This window comes from Felis catus, chromosome A1, assembly GCF_018350175.1.
Source record: "Felis catus isolate Fca126 chromosome A1, F.catus_Fca126_mat1.0, whole genome shotgun sequence".
NCBI classification, from domain to species: Eukaryota; Metazoa; Chordata; class Mammalia; order Carnivora; family Felidae; genus Felis; species Felis catus.
The window spans coordinates 13,418,956-13,441,444 of record NC_058368.1 but is presented as its reverse complement, the minus strand read 5'-3'; the positions used below and the strand labels follow the sequence as shown (position 1 = coordinate 13,441,444).

The 22,489-nt window shown below is 37.8% G+C and overlaps 2 long non-coding RNA genes across 2 annotated transcripts; both read right to left on the bottom strand.

Moving 5' to 3' along the window:
- Positions 1–507: 507 nt before the first annotated feature.
- On the bottom strand, positions 508–4,272 carry LOC123383755. Its single transcript, XR_006593913.1, has 3 exons — positions 4,022–4,272; positions 1,885–2,064; positions 508–723 (listed from the first exon to the last, which is right to left on the bottom strand). It is a non-coding gene; the product is annotated as an uncharacterized LOC123383755 (long non-coding RNA).
- An 11-nt stretch (positions 4,273–4,283) lies between these two features.
- LOC123383758 lies at positions 4,284–7,761 on the bottom strand. Its single transcript, XR_006593915.1, has 3 exons — positions 7,693–7,761; positions 6,277–6,415; positions 4,284–5,289 (listed from the first exon to the last, which is right to left on the bottom strand). It is a non-coding gene; the product is annotated as an uncharacterized LOC123383758 (long non-coding RNA).
- Positions 7,762–22,489: the final 14,728 nt, after the last annotated feature.

Below are 22,489 nucleotides of genomic sequence, written 5' to 3'. Positions count from 1 at the left end.
TAATCTCAACACTTTATCAAATTTGTGTCTTATTAAAAGTGACAAATTAGGGGGGCCTGGGTGGCTCAGTCGGTTGAGCGTCCAACTTCGGCTCATGTCATGATCTCACAGCTCGTGGGTTCGAGCCCCACATTGGGCTCTGTGCTGACAGCTCAGAGCCTGGAGCCTGCTTCCGATTCTGTGTCTCCCTCTCTCTCTGCCCCTCCCCTACTCATGCTGTCTCTCTCTCTCTCTCTTTCTCTCTCTCTCTCAAAAATAAATAAAGATTTTAAAAAAAATTTTTAAATGACAAATTAAGGGGTGCCTGGGTGGCTGTGGGTTAAACATCTGACTCTTGGCTTCGACTCAGGTCATGATCTCACGGCTTGTGAGATCTAGCCCTGCATTGGGCTCTGCACTGACAGTGCAGAGCCTGCTTGGGATTTTCCCTTCCCCCCTCTCTCTCTGCCCCTCCACCCCACCCCCACCCCTGCCCACACGCACGCGCACACACACGCTCACCTGCTCACTCTCTCTCTCTCTCAAAATAAATACATAAACTTCAAAAAAAATTAACAAGTTAAAAGAAGTCAGCTTCCTGGAGAACTCCAGTTGGGCATCTTCCAGGCATCTCTGAATCAGGGAATTGCAGGTGAACCCATCATGGTCCATGGAAAGCCTGCTCATCTAAGCCCACTCATCTCCCAGCAATGCTGGCCTCTACTTCTTTGAAGGCCCATATTCCTGTGGAAAAAAGCCATAGAGGTGTCTATAAACAAACAACTGGTGTGTGCCTCATCACGGGTGGGTACTTTGCCTTTCTGAGACTAATTCCCAGCAGGAATCATCTTTTTAAGAGCACTTTCTTAGAGCACATCACAGCATTAACAACCCCGTAGGGCTTGGATATGTCAGGCCCGTGGCCCTTCATTCCTTCTCATGAACTGAATTGCCCTTGCCATGCATAATGGCCTTTTCTGTTTTTGTTTGTTTGATTTTCATTTTGGCTCCAAGAGGGATTGGGAACAGGGGAAAGGGCGAGAAAGCAGGAAGAGATGCTGAGTGGGAATATGAGGGCAAGGCTGTTTCTGTTCCTCAGCTGGCCCACAAAATGGGACCTGACGCCTGAAAGGCTACAAGGACCATTTGACAAGAGGCCTAGAATAATTCCTGGCACACGCAATACTGCAATTAGGCCCGGGTAACACAACATTGCAGAGTTCAGGGGAGGGATGTTCTTTTCATTTCTGTGTAGAATGCAAAGCTGCAACCACAGCCTGAAAGGTCTTTGAAGGTGGAAGTGCCGGCCATGTCTGCTGAAGTTCATTTTTATAGGATATAGAAGCAGCAGTGGAGCAGAGGAGACTAACAAAACCTGTGAGCAGCAGCTTAAATGATAAGGTCAGAAAGTAAGACAGTGAGCGTGCTTGGGAATTCCTAAAATCGACTGGGGACACGAGGGCCAGGGGCTGACAATTATGTTGGTGGAAACTTCGAGCTGGCTAAATTTTAGTACAGCTGTTGCTGAGACTATAATTTGAACAGCAAACCAGGGTGGCACATGGATACCCAAGTTTATACCTCTTCACAGCAATTGTAAATACCATGTGAGTATAAATGCAATAGCATCTTCTCAACTGGGGATTGATAAACCCTCTGCTCTCAGTGTCTTGATTAGTGTCTCCCATCTGATCCCTCTGTTCCTTGACAGCCCTAGGTTCTGCTTGATCCTTCTTTGCTTCCACATTAATCCACATGCCATGATGATCCATGATGTGTTGACCAACTTCAAGGCTGGGGGCTCATATACTAATGCAAAGGATTCTTTCTGTGATTGTTTAAAATTAATTCCTCCATATAAGAACTTTCTGTCTCGCAAAGTATCATGCAAATCTCATCAACTACCTTTCATTTACATTGCTCCAGCATTAATAGATAATCTCCGAGATTGAGGACGTGATGGAAAGACTGGGGAGTGTGGGTCTTCTTCACCGTAACAGCTGGGCTGATGCTTTCAGTTAAAATATCTGTGAGTATTTCTCATGAGTGCTGGAGGAAGAGTCTCCTAGACTTCCATACTTTTGACTGGGAAAAGATGAACAGCCAGATTATGAGTTAGCTGGGAATACCTACTCTGCTTTTCAGAAACCCTTTCATCTATGGTTGATTCTCCATCCCACAAACAACCTTCTCCTCCACACTCCCACATTATATGAAATTGATATTCTCCATTTAAAGGAGGAAGTACAACTTAAGTATTTCATTCCTCATATGTATAGATTATGCTCCAAGTGTTCATGGAAAATAAAGTACCAGTTCCAGGAAACAGTCAGCTTTATAGCTGTCCATCTAAGATGACAGTTTCTCCAGAATAGTACCTTAAAACAGAAGTGGGTGTCATTTGTTTATTAACTTGGGCCACATGTGCTCTATTCAAATTTGATAGGAAAGGAGTTTAAACAATAACAATAAATATTTCTCCATTTACCATAATCATAGACATTTTGGTTCTAGAAATGGTTCATCAGCAAATGCAGTTTGGTAATTGTTTCTTCGTCTATCTTGAAAACCGGATCACATAAACCATGAAGGTCTCTGATTGATTTTGCAGCTATTGGATTGTTTTAAACAAAAAAGAAAACAGCCACAGAATAATGGAATCAGCCTTGTTATATAGACATAGCTCCAGGCCAAAGCCCCAGGCGTTGCTTTCATTCAGCATTCTGGTTGAAGAAAGATTCCATGGCTTTTTCAGACACTAGTTCAGATATTTCCCCCCTGTTTCCAAATGCATTGTATATTCAAGATAGTCCTTTATCTTTACATTTTACATTCTGAGAATTCATGTTTAAGCAACATACTGCCTTTAGAAAAAAATCAGAATGCATTAAGCCTCACTATTTCCCTTTTACAAAGATTCCTTTAAGCTTTGAGATTGTTATTCAGTGAAGTCAAGTGGTAAATCTGCCCTCATCTGTGGGGTGTTCTGACTACTGGCTGGAACGCTTTGGACTGACATGATTCAAAAAAAGAGCTCAAGCCCAATCTAATTTAGCTTCACTCCCCTTTGTTTTCAATGATGTATGAAATTCCTTTTAGGATATTACAAATTTTCTTCCAAATTTTTCTTCTCTTGTCAACTGAAAATTTTTCCTTACATCACTTCCCATGGGGGACAGATCATGACATGCAGCTTTATTTAACAAATGCCTCAAAACATGTGTCTGACATCTGTCTCAGAAACCCACCTCAGCCAGCTTTAAAACTTCTCTCTGACAGAGGCAGGACAGAAATAGAGCACGTTTTTGTCCTATTAATCTTAAATAAGGTGGCTTTGTTAGGAAGACAAAAATAGCCTTCTAAAAATCTTGTGTTGAATTTATGTCATCACTATTAAGTTAGCTATAACTTTCTAATTGCATTTTGAAAAATAGTTCCATCAAAACACACTTTAGAAGAGCGATTCTTTACTTACAATTTCATTTTATGGGATTTCAGGGTCATTTTTCAAGATAGAACAAATTTAATTCTTTTTTACTTTCGACTTTGTATTAACGAGATGCTCATTAATTAAGAGGCATTTGTGAAATTTGAAAAAGAGACTGATGGGATATCCGATAGTACTAAAAAAGAAAATTATCCTGTTTCCATCTCGGTTTTCTACATTTTGTTTTTCTATATCATTCACTTGGAGTCACAGTTGGAAAATTCCAAAAGCACTTCTTACATCCCTCTTTTTTGAAAAGGGAAAAATGTTCTCACTTTTGAGAGTATGTCTTGATTTTGCTTTTGGAAAGGGGACCATGGCTTGAACAATAAAGTCTCTTCTGAGACCTAAAGCAGAGGTCCTAATGCCAAAATGGTAAAACTGAAGACTCTTACTTCTAAATATAGTAACTGCTTTCCTACTGGTACTGAATTCACGCTATGTTATTTATGTTTCCATTTTTCACTATGATTTTTTTTTTTTTTAGATAAAGATTGAGCTGTGCCTGTCAGAGCACACAGATAATGAGACTATGTCAGAGGACTGGGAACATACCTTGGCCAATATTCTAGGCTACTGATCCAAATTCTGTTGATAAGTGGTTGCACGGCCATAGATTTTGCACAATAGGACTTTGAATATCAGCTATTATCTTTCCATCCCAGCAGCATTTGGACCTCAGGCCTGGGCAGAAACTTCAGAAGAATGCATTAAACATGGTGCTCCAATGTAGACTAAAGTCTTGCATGAAGAAAATAGATATTTCAGAAGTTTAGATCTTTTAATAATATTGTGGTTCAAAAAGAGAGTCCTTGTCTTCAGTTACTATAAAATATGCAGAGATAACTCATTATTTTGAGATTGTACAGAGTGTGGTGGAAGAAATGAGGCAATTCCCTAACACACATAAAAACAAAACTACTTGTAATTCACTAGATGGTTGTTTCTAGGGCTAGGGTTGTTTTTAGAATATCACGTTAGAATTATTCAGAATAGTAGCTTCGATTCTTTACTTGACATTTTTATAGTAAATTTATTTGCATAACATACATACTTGCACAAAATGCATATAAAAAAGTACTCAAATCCTATGTACATGACTAGATTAATTATCACAAAGTATACACACCTATGTCACCACGTCTTGGGTTAGAATATAGAATATTCTAAGCATTAAAATGCCCTAGTCACTTAAATCCCCTTTAGGAGAACACAGTAGGAAGAGTGGCATTATCCACAGTTTCCAGTTGCCATACTTTAGTGATCTATCAGTGTCTATACCAAGGCAATTCACTCCCTGGGCTGCTCCCAGCTAATGACCACACCAAGGCCCAAACCCTAGACCAGACCATTCCTGCACAATCCAGTACTCCTCTCACAGCTAGTCTCTGCTCTGGGCCTCCCCCTGACCCTACAGGTTTGGCCAAGATCTTTTCAGAGCTTCACTATAGTCTAAGGCTCTTCCAACCAAATTCTCAGCTGTGTGTCTCTCTCTCCATGGGAGTCAGCCTGGCCTTACGGTTGAGGCTCTCCCACCTACTTCTGATTTCTCCCCCCTTTACCTTCACAGGTATCTCTCTAATAAATGTCTTTTACTTCTGATTCTATCATGGTGTCTCTTTCCCGGAAGACCCTAATGGAGACACTTGGTACCAGGAAAGGAGATAGAAATATCAAGGACCAGATCACTCACCATCTGGCTTGCAAGGAAGAAGCTCAGTGGAGGCTCCATTGTGACTGGTATGTGGAGCACAGATAGCTCCTGGCACAAGGTGGTGAGCCAACTAATAAGACTTTCACTGGTAGAAACCTGGGGAAACATCCTGGTGGAAGAGAACATCCTTACTGCTGCAGTGATTCCAACATTTGAAAGACATGAAAGAACAATGCACAAGGACAGTGGAGTTGGTTGGTTATTACTAAGTTGTACTGATGGCTTATAGAACGATAAGGAGCAGAGGTGGTTTATGGAAAGTTGAAAGATATTTGAGAACCTGATAGCTTACAAAGAGGTCCTCATGTCCTACGGTAGAAGAGCAGATGTAGCTGAGCATAAAGCATGGGACTTAATTAGAGTTTGTCACATCAAGTCCGGGTCACTGGCTAACAAATTGAGACTCTGAAATATAGATTTGGGACATCTGTATGGATGTTCCTGACGACTCTCTCTCTGTAAACTCGCCTGGACCTGCAGTGTTTACAGAGATGGTCCTCATCTATTCTAAGAACTGGCACCTTCCCAATGTGGGGAGACACTGAAGAGATTTCTCAAAAAGGCAACAGGTGACACCGCCCCCCCTTAGGAATTGTTCTACCACCTCTCCTGGATGTCAGGCCAAAAAGCAGAGTTAAATCTAAAGTAGTGTAACCTGCTGGAATGTGCTGTACATGGAAAGAGGAGAAGGATAGTATACTCCAAAAGAGCAGCAAGAATTAGCTAACATGTACTAGCATGAACCAGGGGAATACCCTTGGGCCTGGATTTTGGGGGTGCTTGACCCAGGGGACTGAAGAGTAAGACTAGTTAAGGAAGAATTTATTGACTTGGCGGCACTCTTTTGAGACACAGGATTTAATACTATGGCAGAGACCCAAGAAGGTAAGAAACATTTAATGCTAGGGTGAGTCTACGAAGCCTGGAGAGAATGTCGGCCTTTGTTGATGAAGATGAAATGCCTGAGTGCCATGGCAGATCACACATAAAGGGATAAAAAGCCCAGCAATCTTGGCACACTAGAATATACACTGAGGGGATATGTGAGGCTGAAAGACCAAAGGATTCTTTCTATGAAAAGACCCAGAGGACATACCATTCACCAAGGCCATCAGGAATGCATGGATGAGAGGCACACCAGCATCCATAAAAAGTTCAGTGGAGGCATACTTCTGTAGGCAGTAGGACAGGCAGTCAAGAGCCAAGCTTCGTACCATCCATGGGGAGGATTGGACCTGAAGCAATAGAGAAGCCAGAGAGCCATAATGACTGTAATGACTGGCAAGACTGGAGGGGCTGCCTACAAAGCATTAACTGCAGGGAGTTATGGAGATGTTAAAAAAATGTGTTTCTAGAATCCAAGGGGATGGGAAGCCACTGATAAATCTGTTTCACATCTATAATAAGAAGAAATACTGGAGGGGAAGAAGGTCTGGAACCCATTGACAGAAAGGATGCCCCAGGTCCCCAGGAGGAAGGATACAGCTATACTATATCATAAATATAAACTGCGCTCATTCTGGCAGTTCTTTCCCAAAGGCAACCATGCCAATTTACTTGGGTGATTATATACTGGGTAAGGGGGGGATACCAGATATTTCAAGAACTACTGAACAAAGGGTATGAATTGACACTGATACCCAGAGACATGACGTGTCATCATGGCCCCTTGTTAGAGTGGAAGCCTATAGTGACCAGGTAAAAAGTAGAATCCTAGCCAATAGCTGACTTACAGTGGGACTGCTAGGTCCACAAACTCACTGACTATAATTCCTCAAATCCTCAAGTAATAATTGTGATTGATATACTGCCAAGTATAAATACCTGGGCAGTATATACCCTGATATCGTGTAGCTCTTTGTTTTGTGGGTTAGTTGCTGTCATATTGGCGAAAGACAAATGGAAGCCTCTGAAATTATCCCAAACCCCAGTCAAGATAGCAAATAAAAATCAATATAGCATCCCAGGGTGAATGATGGTGATTAGCATTTCCATTAAAGTCAACAGGAATCAAGAGTTGTGGCCCCTATCATCTTCATTTAATTCACCCAGTCTCCCTACTGCAGAAACATGATGAATCTTAGAGAACTACAAGTTCAACCAACCAGTAGCACTGATCATGGCTGCCATGCTAGATGGTATTGCTGCTAAATTAGATTAATAATAATAGTACATGATAAGGTGCCATTGAATTAGTGAATGTGTTCTCTAGCGAATGTGTGCATTAGGGAATGTACAGACTGGAATGCCTTCTCCTTCAGAAACAGTGCTTATTCTCATGGATTAAACATTCATTTAGAGTTTAACTCTAATTAACTCTCCCGAAGTATATCACAATGCAGTCTGAAGAGATCTAGACCATATCAGCATCCTGAATATAATCCCGCTAATTCATTAAATTGGTAACATCACATTGATCAGGCAGAACAAGCAAGAGATGGCTTGAAGTCATAGTAAGACATATAAGCTGCAGAAGGTGGAAAATAAATCTGAAAAAGATTCAGGGACATACCATTTTAGTCAAGTGTGTAGGGGTCCAAAATAAAAGTCAGATGGCTGCATCTTGAGTCCTATACTGTAAAAAAAAAAGGGGGGGGGGAGGTGGTTATCTGATGGGAATGTTCAGGTTCTTGTAGGAACAATTCCACACCAAGAAATATTGATCAAGCCCATATACCAGGTGATTTCTTAGGCTGTCAGCTTTGATTGGGTTCAGAGCAGAAAAAGACTGTATAGCAGGTCAAAACTGTGTTCCAGTAGTGCCTTATGATCTAACACATACTATGGTATTTGAGGAGTCAGTAGTGGGAAAAAATATGGAGAGTACTTCATCGCAAATCTCAGTCACAAAATCAGCAAGACCATGCCACCTGCAGCCCACTGCAGGCATCCTAAGCCTTTCTAGAAACAGCTGCTGTGTGTAACTAGGCCCTGATGGAGGTGGTATGTTTGACCATGGAGCACAGAGTCACATTTGGACTCATTTTGAATCCAGAATATCCATTTTGAGCTGGGGCAGAGTTTACCAAATTACAAAGGTCTATCAAGTCATAAAGCTGTGTGGGTTGACCAGCATTCCATCATAATATGGAAAAGATGTATTTACGTGAGCCCAAGAAGGACCAGAGGGATGAGGACAGCTGCATGAGCTAGTAAACCAGACATCCGTGTTACCATGGTTGCACACATGTACCTCCCTCAGATTTGCATCTATAGCTGAATGACAGGAAAGGAGAAAATACCTCAAACTTGGCTTGCAGATAAATGCAAGCCCAAAATAGATTGTGACTGCATTACAGTCACACTGGAGTTGCCCTGAAGGCAGAAGGGAGGGCGACTCTTCCCAATGGGCAGAAAGGTGGGCAGTGCATCTGGTCATATGCAAGGAGAAGTGGCTTGAAGTGAGAATATTTTGCACTTCTATGAACATTGTTATATATTGTATTTTTGTAACCATAAACTCAATTTTCTTGGGTGAGTACCAAAGAGTAGAATTGCTGGATCATAAGAGACATTAATGTTTAACTTTAGTAGCAACTACCAAAGTGTTTTCCAAGGTACCTACGTACACTACCAAAAGCAATGTATAAAAGTGCCTGGTGCTCTACATTTTCCTCAAAATATATTATAAGTCTTATTAATGTCAGCCATTCTGGTGATGTATGTTGGTATCTCACATAATTTTTAATTTGCATTTTCCTGATGACTAATATACTGAACATCTTGTCATATGTTTATTGACCATTTGGATATCCTCTTTTATGAAATGACTGGTATGTCTCTTGCCCATTAAGAAATTGGTTCATTCTTTTTTGGAGATATATTCTGGATATGAGTTCTTTGTTGGATATATTTATTATAAATACCTTTCCCAGTTCTGTGATTTGTCTTTCTACTATCTTAATGTTTTTTCTTGATGAATAAAAGTTTTTAATTTTAATGAATTCCATCTTATAAATCTTTTCTTTATTGTTACTGTTTTTATGTCCTATGTCAGAAATTTTTGCCTACTACGAAAAAATAGACCCCATATTAGTGATCTATTTGTTGTTTTCTGCCGAATCACATGACTTTTGTGAAATATGGTTAACTCTGTAACTGATATTGTATTCTGAGACTTTGTTAATTTGCTTATTATTTTTTATAGTTTATTTATAGAGTCTTTTGAATATTTTTTTACATACACAATCATGTTTTCAGAGAATGATGACTTTTCCTTGTCTTTCCAATCTTTATAATGTTGGTTTCTTTTTCTTGCTTTCCTGCACTGGCTAGATACTCAAGTACAATGTTGATATAATTATTTTGTTTCCAGCGTCAGGGAAGAAGCAGTCAATACTTCATCTTTGTACCAAAGTTGGACGTAAGGTTTTTTAGATATCATTGATAAAATTAAGAAATTCTCCCTCTGTTCCTACTTTGATGGGAGATTTTGTATTGAAAAGGGACTGAATTTTATCAATGACTTTATCTTCATACATTAAGATGATTATGTTTTTCTCCTTTATTCCATTCATGTAATGAATTATATTGACTGATTTTCTAATATTAAGCCAACCTTGCATTATTAGAATAAATCTTACTTGATTATGGTGTATTATCCTTTGTATATGTAATTGGATTTGATTTGCTATTAACTCATTCAGGGTTTTTTGCAATTTTGCTTATGAATGATGTCAGTTCGAACTTCTTTCTTTTGGAAGGTTTGGGGTCAAGGTTACGCTGGCATTGTAAACTGGATTGAAAAATATTTCTTTTTCCCCTATTCTTTGGAGAAATTTGTGTTATTTGGTTATGTTTTTTCCTTAAATATTTGACCAAACTCATCAATAAAACAATCTAAGCCTAGAGCTTAAAATAAAAAAGTGTTTTGTTGGGGTGGAGGTAAAGGCTATAAATTGTGGATTCAATTTATTTGACAAATATGGGACTATTCAAATGTTTATTTTTTTCTTGATTCCATTTTTTAATTGTGTTTTTCAGTTGATTTGTCTATTTCATCTAGATTTTCAAATTTATTGACATAAAATTGTGTCAAGTACCTTTATTATTCTGCCAATGAATACAGGATGTCTAATGATTATTCATTCATATTATTGATAAATTATGCCCTCCTTTTCTTACCCCTGTTCAGTCTTGCTAGAAATTTACCTATTTTATTAGTCTTTTCCAAGAATTGAGTTTCAGTTTTATTGTTTATCATTATTATTACTACTATTATTGTATTTTGCTTCTAATTCATTAATGCTTTATTTAATTGCTCAACTTTCTTTGCATTAATTTGCCATCCTTTTTTTTACTTCTTATGGTAGATACTTAGATATTGAATTTTCAACTCGTCTTCTCTTCTAATAGATACACTTAAAGCTATAACATTTTGTCTAAGTATGGCTTTAGATGTATCTGCAAATTTTGATACACTGCATTTTCAGTATTACTTAGATTGAAATATATTTTCTTTGAATCTGAATGAGTCATTCAGAAATGAACTGTGTAATTTTGAAACATTTGCTAGTTTTCCACTTAGAATATCTTTATAAATTGGTTTCTAAGCTAATTCAAGTGGTTCAGAGAACATTCTTTGTATGATTCCAATCCCATGAGCCTAACTTCTGGCTCATTTTGTTAAACACTACATGTGCACCCCAAAAGATTATGAATTCTGTAGGTGGAAGATGCAAAATATATTGAAGTTAGATTTAATAATTATGGTCCAAATCTTCTCTACCCTTAGTAATATTTTCTTTATTCTTTTTAATTATGGAAATAAATATATTAAAATTGCCTACTATAATTTTGAATTTGTCTTTTTTCTGTATATTCCACCAACAGTTTTATAGTACATTTTGGAATAATGTGAATAGTAACACATACATTTTAAAGGATTATAATATCCTCTATTTTTTTTACAATTTCCTCTTTTATTATTGTACAATTACATACTCTATTCTATTTTCTACTTTTTGACTAAAAGTCTAAGTTTTTTTTTCTATTAGTATAGCTACAGCAGCGTTCTTTTCATTAAGTTTTATATGATACAACCTTATTTATTCTTCTACTTTTGTCCTTTATGTGCTCTTATATTTATGATGTGTCCCTTGTAAGTAAAGGTTTTGCTTAGTTTTGTTTTTAATTTCATCTGATAATCATTGTCATCTAATTGGATAGTTTAGTCAGCTTATATTTAATGTAATTACTGCTATATTGGCATTAAATATACCACTTATCATTTGTGTTTTGTTTCACATGCTGCTTTTTCCTTGGTAAGGTAATTTTTATTATTCCATTTCACTACTCTATTAGTTTTCTGGTTACACAATTTATTTTTATTCTTTTTTAAATTGCGATGAGATTAAAACATGCACGCCTCATTTTTAAAACCTCATATAAATTGTACTTTTACATTTTTCTGGATAATACAAGGCTCTGAAAACACTAACTCTATCTCCTTCCCACATTTAACATTATTGTTGTTCATCTTAACCCTGTGTATATAAAATGTCACCATATGCTATTATTTTATATTGTCAATATTCATTTTGATTTACCCACATAATTACCATTTTAAATGTTTTTTTTTTTTGCAGGCCTGTGCTTCTATCTGAAGTTATTCAACCTGTAAATTCCATTTAATAATTCTGATTATATCATTTAAAGGCTGAGTGACCTTGGATGGGCTGTTAAACTTTTCAAGTTTCTGCCAAATGAGGGCAAATTGGTACCTAATTTATATAGTTGAATAGTCAAAATGAGATAATGTACATACAGTTCTGAGGCTACTATCTGACATATAGTAACCACTCAATAAATAGTAACTAGAATTTGAATTGATTTTGCTTTTACTGTTTTTTATTATTTTAGATTAACTATATGCTTTTTGCTTGTATATCGCATTCAGGCTAAAAAACATAGCTAACATGTTAGCTTTTGCTTTTATATCACATTCAAGCTAAAAAACATAGCTAACACAACAAAGCTGTGTTGTTTGTTGTCCCATTCAAGTTTCCATCTCAAACAATAAATCAATTTAAATATATTTTGAGACCATTTAGTACTGTAAAACAAATTGGTTTATGTCAAATAGCTTCCTCAGAAATGATTTTATAAGAGATAGATACTTGGAAAAATTAAATAGTTAAGTTGAAATATGGGTATTGCTTTGCATGGTCAACAAGGTGGTTTCCAGTTTGTTGTAAAATATTTAAACTGTGTGGTCCATAGATCTGCATATCCAAAGCAAAATAATGTTGTATAACAAATGAAACTAAAGTCAAGAAAAATCTTTCTGATATAGCAGTTCAGGTTATTGAATGGTAGATTTGAAAATGTGATTATCATTTAAGATGTCAAAACACCTGTTAATTTGATGTCAAATGTGTATGTAATAACAATAATTATTATTACTTGAAATCTAAAGTGCAACACTTAGTTATTCCAGTTTAATTCAATTAACTTTTGAAGAGCTAAGTGCTCTATATGTGAAGACCAATTATCATTTTGTTTTAGCTTCTTAAATTTGGCTACATATCTGAGTACCAGAGTAAAGTAATTGTTTATATTGTGTTCCTAAATTAACAGAGTGATATATATTTTCAGAAAATATAGTAATTATACATTCAGTACATGCCAGACATTCACCCAGATTCTGGAGATGTAAGAATAAAATATAGCCTTTACTTTCAAAGATCTCATAGGCTAGTGGATACGCTGGACAATTTCAGAACTGTAAATATAAATCATAGTGGTTAGTTATTATAGAAATATATTATATCAATAGAAATATTGATATCCTAACTTACAAAAAGTAATCCTTGATTCTTGTGATAGTTAATGTTATGTGTCAACGTGGCTAGATTTTTTGGTATGCCTGTGAGGGAGTTTCTGGAAGAGATTAGCATTTGAATGGGTAGACTGAGTAAAGTAGATTGTCCCTCCCAATGTAGCGGCCATCATCTAATTAACTGAGCTTGTATAAAACAAAAAGGAGAGGAAGGGAGGATTCTCCCTCAGCTTATTTGAGCTGGACAGCAATTTTCTGTCCTCAGATCTCTGGTTTTCAGGACTTCAGACTCAGACTGAAATTTACAACATTTACTTTTTGGCTCTTAGCCTTTGAAACCACTGGATTTCTTTGGTGTCCTGCTATAGATATATAGTAGATAGCTATAGATAGGTATAGATATAGATATGGATTGATATATAGAGAGATAGAGACAGAAGATATAGATGTAGATGTAGATGTAGAGATAGAGATAGATAGAGATAGAGATAGAGCTGGAGATAGAGATAAAGATAGAGATAGATACAGATACAGGTTTAGATTTAGATTTAGATTTAGAATTAGATATATAGTCCAGCTTATATAGATCATGAAACTTCTCAGCCTCTGTTTCTCTGGAGAATTCTGACTAATACAATTCTTAAGCCTGATCTGAAACAATCAATAGAGAATGGGCCTGGTACTGGTGGGCATAGACATTTAGATAGCAAAACCTTAAAACAAATGCATTCAATTACAGGTTTTCCTTTTGAGTATTTGTAGACCCTAGTATGGCAATGTGACAAAACAAGATTTGCCCATGTATAGCGGATGTATCTACCATTGCTAAGCCAAAAAGGACATAGACAGAGGCCAGTGATATTTGTAATATTTTCATACTTAAAAAATTCATTAGAAAAAACATATAATTATCATACTGTGACATAATGATTATATATGATATAATATTAATATATATTATATATAAGTATATATAATAAAATAAATATATATTTGTTCTTTGTCCCTGGTTCCTGGCACAGAGTTTCAAAAACGCTTGGAATTTCCTGAATGATGGGAGTGTCTTTTCTCATTCATAAGGACCCCCTTATAACCTGAGTTTATGCTAATGAGAGAGGCCCTTGGTAGCTTGAGGCTGCAGGCTGGTCACCATAAAAACCAGTCATGTGATTGAAAGGTTGGAATTCTCAGCTCCTTTCTACCAACCTTTCGGAAGGGGAAATGGTCTAGAGATTGAATTCATCTCTTAGCCAATGATTTAATCAATCATGCTTAAGTAATAATACCTTGATAAAAACTCTGAAGGAGGCTTGGGCGTTTCTTGGTTGGTAACATGTAGATGTTCTGGGCAGACAGACTATCACAGTTTCATGGGGACAGAGCTCTTGCCCCACCCCCTCAAAATCTTGCCCTGTATATCTCCTTCCATGTGGCTGTTTCTGAGTTGCATCCTTTATAATGAAACTGTAATCATGTATTGCACTTTCCTGAGTTCTCTGAGTTGTTCTGCACTTTCCTGAGTTCTCTGAGTTGTTCTAGTGAATTATCAAACCAGAGGGGTTTATGAGAAGCCATGAATCTGTAGCTGGTTAGCTACAAAGTGCAATGGCTTAAGGATATCCAGGACTTGTGCCTGGGATCTGAAGGGGGGCAGTTTTGTGGAATTTGGCTCCTTTCTTTGTAGGGTCTGCACTAAATCTGGGTAGTGTCAGAATTGAATTGAATCATAGGAGACTCGGCTGGTGTCAGAATTGGTGTCAGAGCATGTACACTAGAATGTCATTAGGATCAGGTTATGTAAAAAGATTAAGTTACTTTAAAGAAAAACATTAAGTCAATTTTAATGCAGGAGGGATTCTATAAAGGTAATGTTATGACAATGACTGAGAAATTTCTGATTGAGAAATTCAACATTAAAAAAAAAAAAAGATACCGAAGCCACCCCTAGGCCACAAGCCCCTAAAACATTCTGCTCTGGCTGGAAGGTGAAGCTATGCAATTTGACCCCAAATTTCTTGGAAGTCTTGGTTTAAAGGTGGTGTAGATGTTCTTTTTCACTACCACATTATATGTAATGGTTACCTTGATATAAAAATAAGATTTCTTCCAAATCTTCAAGTAATATGGATCCTGTGGGTTGATGGTCCTGGTTCATTCTATGGCTTTTGTCCCCTTCCTTCATACTACCACCTACCCCCGTGGGTGACTTGTCTGTACCCCCAGCCCACTTCCTGGGCTACATGTGAAATACAACTGGAGGAGAAGAACCTCTGACTGAAGAAACTGATTCTGAAACATCAACGTAGGCAAGATTCATCCTAGGGAAGTTTTAAAAAACTGCAGATTCTGGAGGCTCTCCTAGAAACTCTTATTATTAGATCTGGCAGTGAGTCCTAGGAATCTGTATTTGATCCAATACACAAAGCATTCTAACATAAATAAGTTTTGGACTAGACTTGAAATGAAACTGTCCTAGGTTTTGGTCCCAGCAAAGTGTGTGACCCAAGTTAAGCCACTGACTTCCCTAGTCCTGCTTTCCTCATCATAAGAGGGTTAGTTAGGTGTACCTGACCATTTCTTCTAGTTCCACAAAGTTCTAGCCTTCTTTATCTGTCATACTCATGGACAAATAAATCATGAGGAAAGTTATAGGACAGAAAAGTCAACTCCTCACCGATCATGGGATACAGTTATTAAAAGATAACCCTGCTTTATTCATAAATAATGGTTAAACTACCCTACTAAAGTCCTTTCCACTTTCAAAAGCTGTGCTTTATCATACCAGTGCATTAATTTTTCTACTTTTGTGTCTATGAGTCATTTAAATTAAATCTCAGATACTGCAAGAATGTTACAGAATTTCATTACTGGGTTTCATGTATTTCATTATTGTGATAGTCAGGACTGTGTCTTAAAATTTTCATCAGCATACTAATAAATGCCTTAAAGAAATATGATTTATTTATTCATTGGCAGAGAAAACTACAAGAGATTTTTATAATATTTATGTTTTAAAAATTCTCATTATAGCATTTATATTATTCCCAAGCAATTATTTTATTCCTACTCTACTCCCCCCCCCAAAACATATCATCTACTGCTAAATATGGGATAATCCAAAGACACAGACTTTTACATTAAAGTCTAAAACTTTAACTGGGGAAGGAAGTACATATAAGAAACAGGAGAGGCTGGTTTATAGTAGCCGGAAGATGAGACACTGAAGTTCCAGAAATGTACTCACTATTTTTTCCTATTAAATACAAGCATTAATAATAACATACAAAGAGGGGTGCCTGGGTGGCTCAGTCAGTTAAGCGTCTGACTTTGGCTCAGGTCATGATCTCGCAGTCTGTGAATTCTAGCCCCACGTTGGGTTCTGTGCTGACAGCTCAGAGCCTGGAGCCTGCTTTGGATCCTATGTCCCTCTCTCTCTGCCCCTCCCCCTCACTTTCTGTCTCTCTCTCTCTCTCTCTCTCTCAAAAATAAACATTAAAAAAATTGTATATATAAAAAAAAACAATAGGGGCGCCTGGGTGGCTTGGTCTGTTACGTGTGTCCAACTTCAGCTCAGGTCATGATCTCGCAGTTCATAAGTTCGAGACCCACATTGGGCTCTGTGTTGACAGTTCAGAGCTTGGACCCTGCTTCAGATTCTGTCTATCTGTCTGTCTCTCTATCTATCTGCCCTTCCCCCTCCCCCCCCCACCTCATGCTCTCTCTGTCTCTCTCTTTCAAGAATAAACATTAAAAAAATTATTTAAAAAGCCCAATAATATACAAAGCATGGCAAAAAAAAGAAAACAGAAAAATGTAGGTGTAATTAATAGCTGACAAGAGTATTTGTGTAGAAAAAAATAATATTATGCAAATGGATCAGTATTCCTGGTCTTCCCTATTTCTAGCACATTCACAGCTGGAATACAAAGATCCACCCTTCCTTCCTCCTAACGCCCTCCAAGAGACTGTTAAAGGATATGAAGAAGAAAACAAATTTTGGAGATAAACCCACCAGTAGAGACAGGACAGGGAGGAGTAGAAAGGAATGTCATAAAGACTTCAGAAATATTGAAAAAGGCGTGCTTCCAAAGGAATACTCTATGCACACACATTCTAGACGTTTATTTACTCTTCAGAAAGGAAGAGCAGGCTTCCGCCAGTTTCTGGCTTGCGGCTTCCCACATCAAGCTAAATCCTTTGTTTTCCTCCTTCTCCTATGTGATCAGGTCCTCATTTTCCTTCTTCCATGTGATAAGGTGCTGGGTGGATGAACAAGAAAAATTGATAGTATTCCAAATTGAAGAAAAATTACTGGGAGGCAATTTTTACCCATTCAGTGGCTGTGCAGAATCTGGTGGGACGAAAGGGAATTTCAAAGGTTTTTCTCTCATTGGCAAACAGCCAGCGGATCAACCGCTCCCTTTCCCACGCCCACGTTCAGCCAGTTTTCATCTCATTCTGTATGGGGTGTGGTGTTATCATTAACAATATGAATAATGTGATGTTACAGTATTGATTACTATATCGGACAGGAAACAGATGGCACTCTAAAAGGGATGACTGAAGAGGGTTTCATGAAAGGCCATTCACAAAGGTGCGGGCGCTGGTAAGGGAAAGAGCAGCAGTCAACGCTAAGGGCGCCAGAGCCAGAAACTGGTGGGCGTGTCATGGTCACCCCGGGCTTGAGGGGGACCTGGAGACAGCTGTGACCAAAACTCAAAGAGAGCTCAGCTGTAGAAGAGGGCTGCCTGGAAGAAACTAGAGCAGAGAATAGCGCTGGTTTAGCCCTGGTCTTGCATGGAGGGAAACCTGGGGCGGACCGTTTCTTGCTGCCCCAAGAAATCCTGCTGGTCCCCCTCTCCCCATCCCTACAAACCCCATGGTCAGACTCCCAGGGCTAAGAGTAGAGTGAGAAGGGCAGAGAGTGGATCTGGAAGACGTATGGAGAATATCCTGCACGGCTGACCTAAAACCAGGGAAATCAAACAGACCTTTCTTCAATGCAAACTTGATGTCTGCTCCATCGCTTCCTCATCTGCCGGTAGAGATTGGCTGACCATACCTTCTTCTTGACTGCTTATCTGTGGCCGCTTTGCAGCTGCAGAGAGGAGGGGTGCAATACGTTCTGGTTGGGAGAACATTAGCAGAAGGCTGCTGTGAAAGTCCTTGGGAACTGGGGAGGTCTTTCCCTTTTATTCCTACTTTTAACAAATATATTTTAAACACTTTATACATTTTACTTATTTATTTTTTAATGTTTATTTTTTTATTTAAAAAATTTTTTTAACGTTAATTTATTTTTGAGACAGAGAGAGACAGAGCATGAATGGGGGAGGGTCAGAGAGAGGGAGACACAGAATCCGAAACAGGCTCCAGGCTCTGAGCGGTCAGCACAGAGCCTGACGCGGGGCTCGAACTCACAGACTGCGAGATCATGACCTGAGTCGAAGTCAGACGCTCAACCGACTGAACCACCCAGGCACCCCAACTTTATACATTTTATATTTACTATATGCTATAAATTTTGTATTGCCCTCTTATTCTGGCTCTTAATGCTCACTGTATGGATAACCATCTTGCAACAAAAAAGTAACAATACTTGTCAAGCCATTGATCCAGTGCCAATAGTGCTTATCTCGAGATATTTTAAGTGAGAAAACCTCTGATTGTTTTCTAAGTCTTTGTAAATTGGGAACTTGGTGCTGATCACATATGGGCTGAGTGGGGTGGGTGTCACATATTGACTGATGTCAGGAACAGTTGGGTAGAAGATGCCGTTAAAGGACACGAGAAACTATGGAACTAAAGCAGATCTGGAGACAAAACTCAAACATTTAGGTTAAATAGGTTAAATTAGAGTATTTGTGAGGCAGCTATGAGGAAACACAGAAACATGCAAGTTGCATTCATGTGTCTAAAAGAAAGGATCACTTAGACATAAAAATTTAGAAATATATGTCATATGATGATAATTTAAATCTTAGGAGTAAGATGAGATCGTCTATTTTATTTAAAGAAGAGTGTCAAAGATCAGTCTCTGAGAACTTCAGCATTTAGGGCTTAGATGGAAGAAGTAAAGTCTCCAGAGGTAGATTTAGCCAAGAACAGAAGAAAAGTCAAGAGAAGAAAGTATTTTGAGAAAGGAGCAGACAACCATGTTGGATGCCATGGAGAAGCAACAGAGATGTTGGTCACTGATAGTAAAAGGAAAAGCTACTTCACGGTGGCCGATCTGATATTTCGAGAAAATAGTATGCCCATTATCAAGGGATGCCATACCCCGCATAGCTTTGCTTGTGAAACCAGTGCCCAGAACTTATTTGTTACCAGCACAAGTTAGATATTAAAGGAGAATAAAGGCAAAGAATATTATTTTTTTATTTCTTGCTTAATCTCTAAATGTTGTTATTTTTAAGGTCAGCTGTAACATCTGTTAATGAAAAAGTTACAAGAAAGAAAGAAAATATGTAAAGAAAAGAGAGAATAAAGTCAATCTCTTATTGCCAAAATTCCATAATTGGATTAAAATAATGGTCACAGCAGTTGAGTTACAAAAGGAAAAATCTTCATTAAAAACTCAGATGCTGTTTTCATCCTTTGTCATTAGAATGACTGGCCAAGAACTGGAAAAGCACGCTGAAAGTGGATGAAGAAGTCTCTCATAGTATGGAATCATATAGACAAAGACTTCAAGGTGTCTGCCTCTTATTCAAGAATAGCTTGGGGTGAGTTGTCATCCAGGAAGCACCTCATTGTTCTGAATTTGGCTATGCTTCTTTTCACTTTAGTGGTAAGACCTTGATTACCTTGAAGGGCCTGGGTGAAGGAAAACTTGAAAATACTTCCTCTAAAGGAACACACTTCCAGCATAGAGCCATCTCACCTGGTGAGCCATCTCACCAGCATCATCTGCTGACATCAGTTCTAACATTCAATGTCAGCGACTGCCTTTGTCAGCATTACATATGTCAGCGGTGATATTATTCTATTGTTGATTTAGTGCTATTTCTACATGTGCATTGCCAAACCACATTTGGGTTTAGTTATGGTTATATTTAACCTTTTTCTTCTCAGTAAACCCTTTAAGGAAAAAAGAAATAATTCTTTCTGTCAGTGAGATGGATGTTTATAACCGCTCAAAACTTCAGATTTCTTTCAGGATTCAGTAAGACAACGTGCTTGATGACTCTAACCCTGGATCAGCATTTTTGAGACAAGGCTCCCATTCCTCTTTGGCCCTTTTCTGCAGTACATCTTGAACTAATAAGTTGAAATGTTCTTATTTTCTTTAGAATCAACATCTAGGGTCACAGGTATTTCTGGGGGAATTATCAAGACGGTATCTCAATAATCCAGAAGGAAGAAACACTATTACTTGACATACTTAATTTTTGACTGTCTATTATATCTACAGCACTGTGCTAAATGCAATAAAGATACAGAAAATAATCAATAGATTCTCCCTTGTATGTGCTTATATTCTTTAGAATAGATAAGATAAGCAAATGACTTCATACCCCCAATATAGCAAATACCATATGATCTGCAAGGGGATTCAGAGAAAGAACTTATTTCCAGTGGAAAAGATTGCAGCAACAAGACAAAAAAGTCTAGATTCCTTGGAATTTGAACTATATTACAGGGTTTTTTTTCATCACTCTCCATCTCCTTATAGGATCTTGAACTAGTATATAGGTATTTCCCTGATATGTTCTTTGTTTCTGAGTAACCATATGCTTTTGCATGTATGAGTTAATGCCCATAACGTCCCCTTCTCCTGAAAGGTAAAGACTCTCCCTGGTAAAGACTATTCATTCCTTAAAGACCAATTGTTTTGTTTTTTTTTTTTTGTCTCGCCTGTGATGATTTCACTAACACCTCCCTTAATCATTCTGACCTATGGGTCTCCAGAGCACCTTTATCAATAGTTGTTAACTAATGTTTCATGAAGAATTATTTTTCATGATGCATGATAGAGTTATCATTTTAATTTGTGTATCTCCTACCTCAAAAGTGAGAGATTTCCTAGGGAAAGGACCTTGACCTATTTATCACTGTATTCCTAGCAGCTAGCAAAATTCCAGCAACATAATAAATGCACATAATAAATGTTTGTGGAATAAGATAGAATTTATGTTCGGATAGCATCTGGCCAGACCAGGCAGCGTGACTTCCTTACCCTCTCCTGGGGGAATGCCTGGTACACCCACAACCCTCTTCTGAAGGTTCTCATACATACAGATCACCATGTGGTCTTTCCACCCTGGCCATGGCTTATTGGATCAAGGCTATAGTATTTTGTTATGGCAGCCCAAACTGACCTAGATAATTGCCTCCAAAATAATATGTATTAATTATAGAAAATTTGAAAAATATGTAAACATACAAAGAAGAAAAATCTAAACCTCTAAATAACCACAAGAGTAACTACTGTTCACATTTTTGGTGTATACTTTGCATAAATACTTAATAAATTCAAGTTTGGGCTCTTTATCTTTTAGACAGTGGGAAACAGAAGTGACAATAAAAATTGTGTTTCAGGATGATAGATCTTGGTGTTTTTTAGGTAGGATTAGAAAGTTTGGAGATATTGGGACAAGTTAGAGGTTATTTCATCAGATTAGACTATATCAAAAAGCATTGAATGGACCTCGTAATATAAAAAATGGGACACATACACAAAACATTTGAGAAGTACAAATGTTGTTGCACATAAATGTCTGGGTGTGAAGATAAGGGATATGGAGAGTCAAATATGATGGACCATTTGAATACCAAAAAATAAAGATATTAAAAAAAAGAATACATTTGTATGAGAAAGTGTGGGGACTATCGCTAAAAAATAATGCTATAATTATGTATAACTGCATAATAGTACATATAATTTTGGAAATTTACATCGGCTTTTGTGTGCTCTTCAACTTTGCGGACTGGTATTGGTCTGCAGACCATACGCTGTATGGTCTTTGTTGCTTAGTGGTTACTGGTCCCGAGGAATTTGGAAAGCCAGAAGAACAAATTCCATTTTGGTTTCAAGGACTGAGAATAATTCTTGGTGACTTGAGACTCCATCTTTTGGTTGTGGAGCTCTTCCCTCTTCACCCACAGCTCAGGCCACTGCCTCTGCACCCGTGCCTCTGCTGAGTCATTCTCTCCTTTTCTTGGAGGGTAGCACATGTTTGTAACCAAATACTTTTCTCAGCCTGTTTCTTTCCTGAGGAATTTATAGGAGTCTAACAACGTTTACACTTCATCCTGTCTCTGCACCTTTCAGTCCAAGATAACAGTGTTTCTGTTGGTATAACATTCTTTAAAACCTTGTGGGTTTCCTGTGTATGTCACCCAAATTCACATTATTAAGTAGAGGACCTTTTACAGATTTTCCTGGATAATCTCATCTCCCTTTCTGGCTTCTGCTGAGATGGTTGTGTGAATCCATGAGTCATACACCTAAGGTCTTCAGCACTAGCAAAATGTTGTCCAGCAAAAGTTTATCAATTCCCTTTTCCTCTATGTGTATTAAATCTCT